The 7,524-nt window shown below is 39.2% G+C and overlaps 1 non-coding gene across 1 annotated transcript; it reads left to right on the plus strand.

Annotated features, from left to right (window-relative positions):
* Positions 1-6,097: 6,097 nt before the first annotated feature.
* On the plus strand, positions 6,098-6,168 carry TRNAE-UUC. The gene has a single exon. It is a non-coding gene; the product is annotated as a tRNA-Glu (tRNA).
* Positions 6,169-7,524: the final 1,356 nt, after the last annotated feature.

Consider the following 7,524-nt stretch of genomic DNA (forward strand, 5'->3'; position numbering starts at 1 on the left):
TTCACAGTCCAGCTCTCACATCCATACATGACCACTGGAAAAACCATAGGCTTGACTAGACGGACCTTTGTTGGCAAAGTAATGTCTCTGCTTTTGAATATGCTATCTAGGTTGGTCATAACTTTCCTTCCAAGGAGGAAGCGTCTTTTCATTTCATGGCTGCAGTCACCATCTGCAGTGATTTTGGAGCCCAGAAAATCAAGTCTGACCCTGTTCCACTGTTTCACCTTTGCTCTCCCTTAAATCCTTGCTAGCAAAGGGTAGTAGAGAGGGAATAATTTGTACTTATAATTTTAAATAATAATGTACTAATAATTACCAAAATAATTTTTATTTGTACTTACATTTAAGGACCCAGTCTGTTTTTAAAAATGCTATCCCAGCTAAAGAGGAATTTTAGGTCAACAGTAAAATTCTCTTATTTTTGTTGTTTAGTCACTAAGTAGTATCCAACTCTTTTTCATCCCTAGGGACTGCAGCCCACCAGGCTCCTCTGTCCATGGGATTCTCCAGGCAAGAATACTGGAGTGGGTTGCCATTTCCTTCTCCAGGGGATCTTCCCAACCCAGGGATAGAATCCGAGTCTCCTGCATTGGCAGGGAGATTCTTTACCACTGAGCTAGCAGGGAAGCCCTTTAAAATTAATTCAAATAGCTACACAATTCCATTTACTTTCTTTCATGTTAAATGATAAACTGAGGCATATTAAGAATTTTGAGAGTTTATTTGAGCAAACATCCATTCCAATCTGTTTGGTACCAAACAAGAAGCAGTTAGGAGACCTTATTTGGCAAAGCCTGGTTGGCTGTTTGTGATCAGTTGTCCTCAGGTTTCGATTTCTCTACCTTGAGGTGTTCATAAGATCAGGTTTTGGTTTGCTTACTTAGGTAGCCAAGACATTAGAACCACCTCTGTCTAACAGCTCTTTGTTCAATGAATTTAGCACTCTGCTAAACTGTTCGGGGTTTCTTTAATACATAAGAGCTTTAGAAAATACTTTTCCTCATGTCCCTGTTGGAAATTGAGTTGTCAGCCAACTTCTGAGAGGTGCTGCTGCTCCTAAGTCACTTCAGTCGTGTCTGACTCTGTGCGACCCCATAGACGGCAGCCCACCAGGCTCTCCCGTCCCTGAGATTTTCCAGGCAAGAACACTGGAGTGGGTTGCCATTTCCTTCTCCAATGCGTGAGAGTGAAAAGTGAAAGTGAAGTCGCTCAGTCGTGTCCGACTCTTAGCGACCCCATGGACTGCAGCCTACCAGGCTCCTCCGTCCATGGGATTTTCCAGGCAAGACTACTGATAGGTGCTACTTTAACAAAATACCTGGAGAGAGTCAGTCTTTAAGCGAATTGGCAGTTCTTGGCACCAATGAAGCTCGTTGATTATAGTATGTTTGCTTTCATGTAGCATCTAAAATTAGAAGCAGATTCTCCACTAGAGGCTGAGTAAAGGGGCATGTGGACAAATCTGATGCTAATCGAGCAGCTCTTCCAGGATGATTCCAGTTGGTTTAGACTTTCCCCACCACTTCTATAACCTGAACATTTGTCTATGTCTGTACATTAAAAAATCTAGGGGACCTTCAAATCCAAAGACAGTCTTCTAAAACTACTTTGGACTTCAAAACACTTGAAGAAAATGCCTACTTAAAAAAAATTCTTGGAATTGGTCATAAAGTCTTAGAATTTGAGATGGACACACAGCCCTTATTCGTATGTGAACTTATGACTTTACTAATACACTTTTCATGAGATCTCAAACATAGGAAGTGGCTGACAAAGATTATGAAAATCAATGGTAATAACAACCAGACAAAAATTCTTAAACATATAAAAAGACCTATCAGAATGACTTAAAGCCTTCCAAATGTACTAGACAAGTCATTTTCATTTTTAGAAAAATAAAAGAAAAAAAATTTTAGTGATAAATTACATGAGCTAGATTGATGCAAATTTAGACATTCCAGGAATGCAAACGACTTAATTCTTAGTAATTCATTTGACTTAAAAAGTTATTTTCTCTATTTCTGTATTGGAAAGTCCAAAAAGAATCCAGGACATAGTGAAAGCTCCTTTTTTTTTTTTTTTTGAAAGCTCCTTTTTTAAAAGCATTTTGAGTTGAGCATTTTCTATGCTTCTGCCTGTGTGTTAGAAAATCAAACTCAAGCAGGGCGGCAGCCTAGGGCTTAGAAGGGATATGCTTGAGTTAGGAAGACCCTCCCCTGAGTCTTGTTTTAGGCCAATGCAGGTTCAATCCCTGGGTTGGAATGATCCCAGAACATGGCAACCCACTCTAGTATTCGTGCCTGGAGAATCCCACTCACACATTGGCTGCAGTCCATAGAGCTGCAGTGCAAAGAGTCGGACGCAACTGAAGCAACCTAGCACACCACGAAGGTACATTTCCTACTTGCAAGGGGAAAACCTTTAACTCCTCCAGTTTGATGTCCACTGTAGCTTGGAGGTTATGAGAAAATTCCTGGTCCCAGGCTATTTCTATTGTAGGACACCATAGGCAAGGGAAAAAAAGCTTTTTCCTATGTCCATCTTAGGTTCTCAGGCCCTGTAATTAGACTTAACAAAAACAGATTAACCAGAGAAGAACAAACAGAAGTTTATTAACAACTGCATTGAACGTACACATGGAGCTACTCAATAGGAGTGGTTAGAATTGTGCTTACACAGCATCTTAAAAGGAAAACAAGGTTTTAGAGAAGTGACAAGTCAAAGGAAAAGGACTCTGAGTTTCTAGGGTTGGCAAATTGTAGGAAGGCAAATACGTGGAGGCACGAAAGGAAGACAAGGGCAAGTTTTAGCAACGTTTTTTATGTAGATTCCTCTGGACTGATCAGGGTCTAAAGGTGTCTCTGGTGATTACCTTCTATCTTTCCCAGTAGACAGCTTCCTTAGTGGCTTAGATGGTAAAGAAACTGCCTGTAATGCAGGAGACCTGGGAAGCCATGAGGCATGGTGGAAAAAAAAAAATTACATGTTAATCCTCATTCATATGCTGACCTCCAGTGTGACCTTGGACAGGTCAGTTTCTCTCTCAGAGGTTCGGTTTCCTCAACTTCAAATGAGGATATAAATAATGTTTACAGTATTAACAAATAATAAATGAATGGAATAATGTCTGTGAAAATGCTTTCTAAACCATCACTGCTGTACAAGTAATAGCCCTACTGATTTTTATTCATCTATATTTTGGTAGGGAGGTAGAGGAAATTTGGAGAGAAGGATATAGATAGATTTTCTCATATGTATATGTGTGTATGTGCCTGTATTCATGAGTTTGTAAAATATACACCAAAGTAATTAAAGGAGATAGTTTGTACAGTTTTTATTAGTAAGTAAAAGTAGTCACTGTAGTTGTGACTACTGATCTCTATTCTATCAGTAATTAGATTGTAGGGCCTTATGTCTGTTCAAATCATGGAATGTTAGAGATCTGCCTTTCAAATAACTATACGACCCTACGTTATTTTTAGCTTTATTGGAAAATACTTTCTCCTTCTTCCAGCCTTTTCTCTTCAGTTATTGCCCAGTCCTTCCAAACCCCTAACGTCAGGTAATTGCCCTTATTCTGGTACTGGTAGATGCTACTGATTCATAGGGAAAGACTTTGATCTGAACCACCATGGAGTAAATAACCATCCAAGTTGTGGCTTCCAATTTTAGTTGCTTTCAGCTTGTGCATTTGGATGAATCACTACACTTAAGTTTAACCCTATGAAAGTTGGTTGAGGAATGTTTTCATCATGTTTATAGAATACATGACTGAGTGTTCTTAGAAGATCTGTTTTGGACTGTTGCCCAGCTACATTTACATTGCTGCTTGAAAGAATTCCTCTTCTCAGATGGTCTGATGTATTCATGGCATCTGGAGGAATATGGTTTTTGAAAGCTCTTGGATCCTCTAATTTTCACAGACAGTAGTGTGTGTTCCTACTTGTGCCCGGTGAATGTAGAAAGCTGGGGAAAATCCTAGGCTTTATCATTTGGCACTGGTGTGCTGGTGAACCAACGTCCCCACCCCCAATATCCATTATACGTCAGTTTCTCTGGTGCAACTACTTCCAACATGGCCACCTGCAGGATAACATCAGGTTAGCCATGGACTCTGTAGAGCAGCTACAAGCTGTCTCCAGCACGCCCTTGAGACCGTAAAATTTAGTTAGTCATCACTTTTCTAAAAGGAAAGGTGAGATGAAGAGGAGTGGAGATAGTGGCTGGTTTTGGTCTGAGCTCCTTGGCATACATATAAGAAAGATGTCTGAGTCATTCTTCACAATAATTAGTCCAGGAAAACTCAGTGTAGGATGCTTTTTCCTATTTGTCTATTACTTTTGCTCCATTAAGTCTTTTCTAACCTTAAAGAATCTCTAAAAAAGATCTGTTTATTGGAGATGATACTATAGATATTGTTTGCTTTTTTTTTTTTTTTAAAAAAGCAGACTAACACACAGGAGTGTATGAAGATACAACTCATCAAAATTTATGTAGGCAACAAAAAAATGTGGCTGAGGGAATTGAATAGTGTTGAATGCATGTGTTGGAAAAGAAGACAGATCTAGAATCAATAATATAAGCTCCCACCTTAGGAAACTGGGGGCGGGGGGGAAGAAAAACTAAATCCAAAGAAAACAAAAGCAAATAAATAAGAATTAGAAAGCTGAGGAGTGAAGCTGAACACAGAAAATCAACAGAGAATATCAACAAAACCAAAAACTGATTCTTTGAAAAGATCAATAAGACTGATAAAACTCTAGCTGGACTAGCCAAGAAAAAAGAGAAGTCAAAAAATCACTAATATCAGAAATGAAAGAAGGGCCATCACTACTGATCCTATGGACATTAAAAGAGTATGAAAGGAATATTATGAGCCATTCTATGCCCCTAAATTTGATAAGCTAGATGAAATAAACCAATTCCTTGAAAAGACACAGTCTGCCAAAACTCATACTTGGATACATAACTTGAATATCCCTATATCAATTATAGAAATTGAATCAATAATTAATAAATTTCCCAAACATAAAGGATTAGATCTAAATGGTTTTATTGGAAAATTATATCAGTTTTTAGGGGGTAAAATGAAACCAAGTCTCTACAGTATCTTCCAGAGAACGGAAGCACAGGACATACTTCATAACTGATTTCATGAGGTTAGTATTCCCTGAAGACAAAACCAAAGACATTACTAGGAAGGAAACTACAGACCAATATCTCTCATGAATATAGCTGCAAAAATCCTTAATGAGATATTAAGCAAATCAAATCCAACAAAGTATAAAAAGAATTCTTCAGCATGCCCAAATGAGATTTATCCCAGGTAGTTAAGGCTCACTCAATGTTCAAAAATCAATTAATATAATCATTTACATCAACAGACTAAAGAAGAAAAATATAGGATTATATTAATAGAGGCAGAAAATGCATTTGACAAAACCCAGCACACCATTTGTGATAAAAACTCTCATCATGGTTAATGGTGAGATAGCAGGTACCTTTCCCCTAAGAGCAGGAATAAGGGAAGGCTGCCTCCTCTCACCATTCCTAGTCATTATATGCTTGAAGTGCTAGTTAATACAATAAACCAAGAAAAGGAAACAAAATGTATGCAGATGGTGAAGGAGTAAATAAAGCTGAAAACTAAAATTGTTCACAGATAACATAATTGTTTACATAGAAAATTTCTATGTAATAATAATAATAATAAAATCTCCTAGAACTAATAAGCATGTACAGCAAGGTTGTAGGGTGTATACAAGGTTAACATACACAGGTCAGTTGGTTTCATATGTGTCAACAATGTACATCTGGAATTTCAAATATAAACACAGCACTTGTTTGTGGTTGCTAAATCATGTTCGACTCTTTTCAACCCCATGGACTATAACCGGCCAGGGTCCTCTGTCCATAGGATTTCCCACGCAGGGATACTGAAATGGATTGCCATTTCCTTTTCCAGGGGATCTTACCCACCCAGGGGTCAAACCCCCATGTCTCCTGTATTGGCAGGCAGCTTCTTTACCGCTGAGCCACCACGGAAGCCCTTAAAACAACACTACAATAGTACAAAAAGAGAGATACTGGGAGTTCCCTGTGGTCTAGTGGTTAGGACTTGGTGCTTTCACTGCCATGGCCCAGGTTCAATCCCTGGTCGGGGAACTAAGACCCTGCATCCTGGGCATGAGGCAAAATCAAATTTTTTAAAAAGAAAAAAACAAAAAAGCCTCTTAAAACTTGCCAATAAGAAAATGTGTGTGCTAAGGTGCTTCAGTCGTCTCTGACCCTAACAGACTACCTGATTTAAAAATGGGCAAAAAATGTGAACTTATACCTCATTGAAGAAGATATATGGATGGCAAATAAGTATCTGAAAAGACAATATCATATGTCATTAGGAAATTGCAAATTAGAACCACAGTGAGGGACCATGACACCCCTATTGGAACAACCAATATCCAAAATACCAGAAACATCAGCTGCAGTGAGAATGCCGAACCACAGAGCCTCTCATTCACTGCTGGTGGGAGTACTAAATGGCACAGTCTCTCTGGAAGACAGTTAGCAGTTTCTTCCAAAACTAAACAGGCTCTTACCATATGATCTGGCAATGGCACTTCTTAGTATTTACCCAAATGAGTTGAAACCAACATCCACACAAAAACCTGCACACAAAGAATATATCAGCTTTATTAATAATTTTTGAAACTTGGACGTGATCAGAATGCCCTTCAATAGGTGAATGGATAAACAAGCTGTGGCACACCCATGAAATCAAATATTATCCAGTGATAAAAAGAAATGAGTTCTCAAGCCAGAAAAAGATACAGAGGAATTTTGAATACATATTGCTATTGAAATGAAGTAAGAGAAGCCAGTCTGAAAGGCTACAGGCTATATGATTTTAACTATGTGACATTCTGGAAAAGGCAGTTACAGAGCCAATAAGAAGATCAGTGGTTGCAAAGAGTTTGCATGGGGGAGGAAGTGAAGGAATAGATGGCGCGCTGGGGATTTTTAGGGCAGTGAAGCTATTCTCTATGATGCTGTCATGATGGATACATGACATTATGCATTTGTCAAAACCCATAAAACTGTACAACACCAAGTGTGAACCCTGAGGCAACCTATCAGTTCAGTTCAGTCGCTCAGTCATGTCTGACTCTTTGTGACTCCATGGACTGTGGCATGCCAGGCTTCCCTGTCCATCACCAACTCCCAGAGCTTGTTCAAACTCATGTCCATTGAGCCAGTGATGCCATACAACCGTCTCATCCTCTGTCGTCCCCTTCTCCTCCTGCCTTCAATCTTTCCCAGCATCAGGGTCTTTTCCAATGAGTCAGTTCTTCTCATCAGGTGGCCAAAGGATTGGAGCTTCAGCTTCAGCATCAGTCCTTCCAATGAATATTCAGGACTGATTTCCTTTAGGGTGGACTGGTTGGATCTCCTTGCAGTCCAAGGGACTCTCAAGAATTCAAGAGCATCAACTCTTTGGTGCTCAGCTTTCTTTATGGTCCA

This window comes from Bos indicus x Bos taurus, chromosome 27 (assembly GCF_003369695.1).
Source record: "Bos indicus x Bos taurus breed Angus x Brahman F1 hybrid chromosome 27, Bos_hybrid_MaternalHap_v2.0, whole genome shotgun sequence".
Lineage (NCBI taxonomy): Eukaryota > Metazoa > Chordata > Mammalia > Artiodactyla > Bovidae > Bos > Bos indicus x Bos taurus.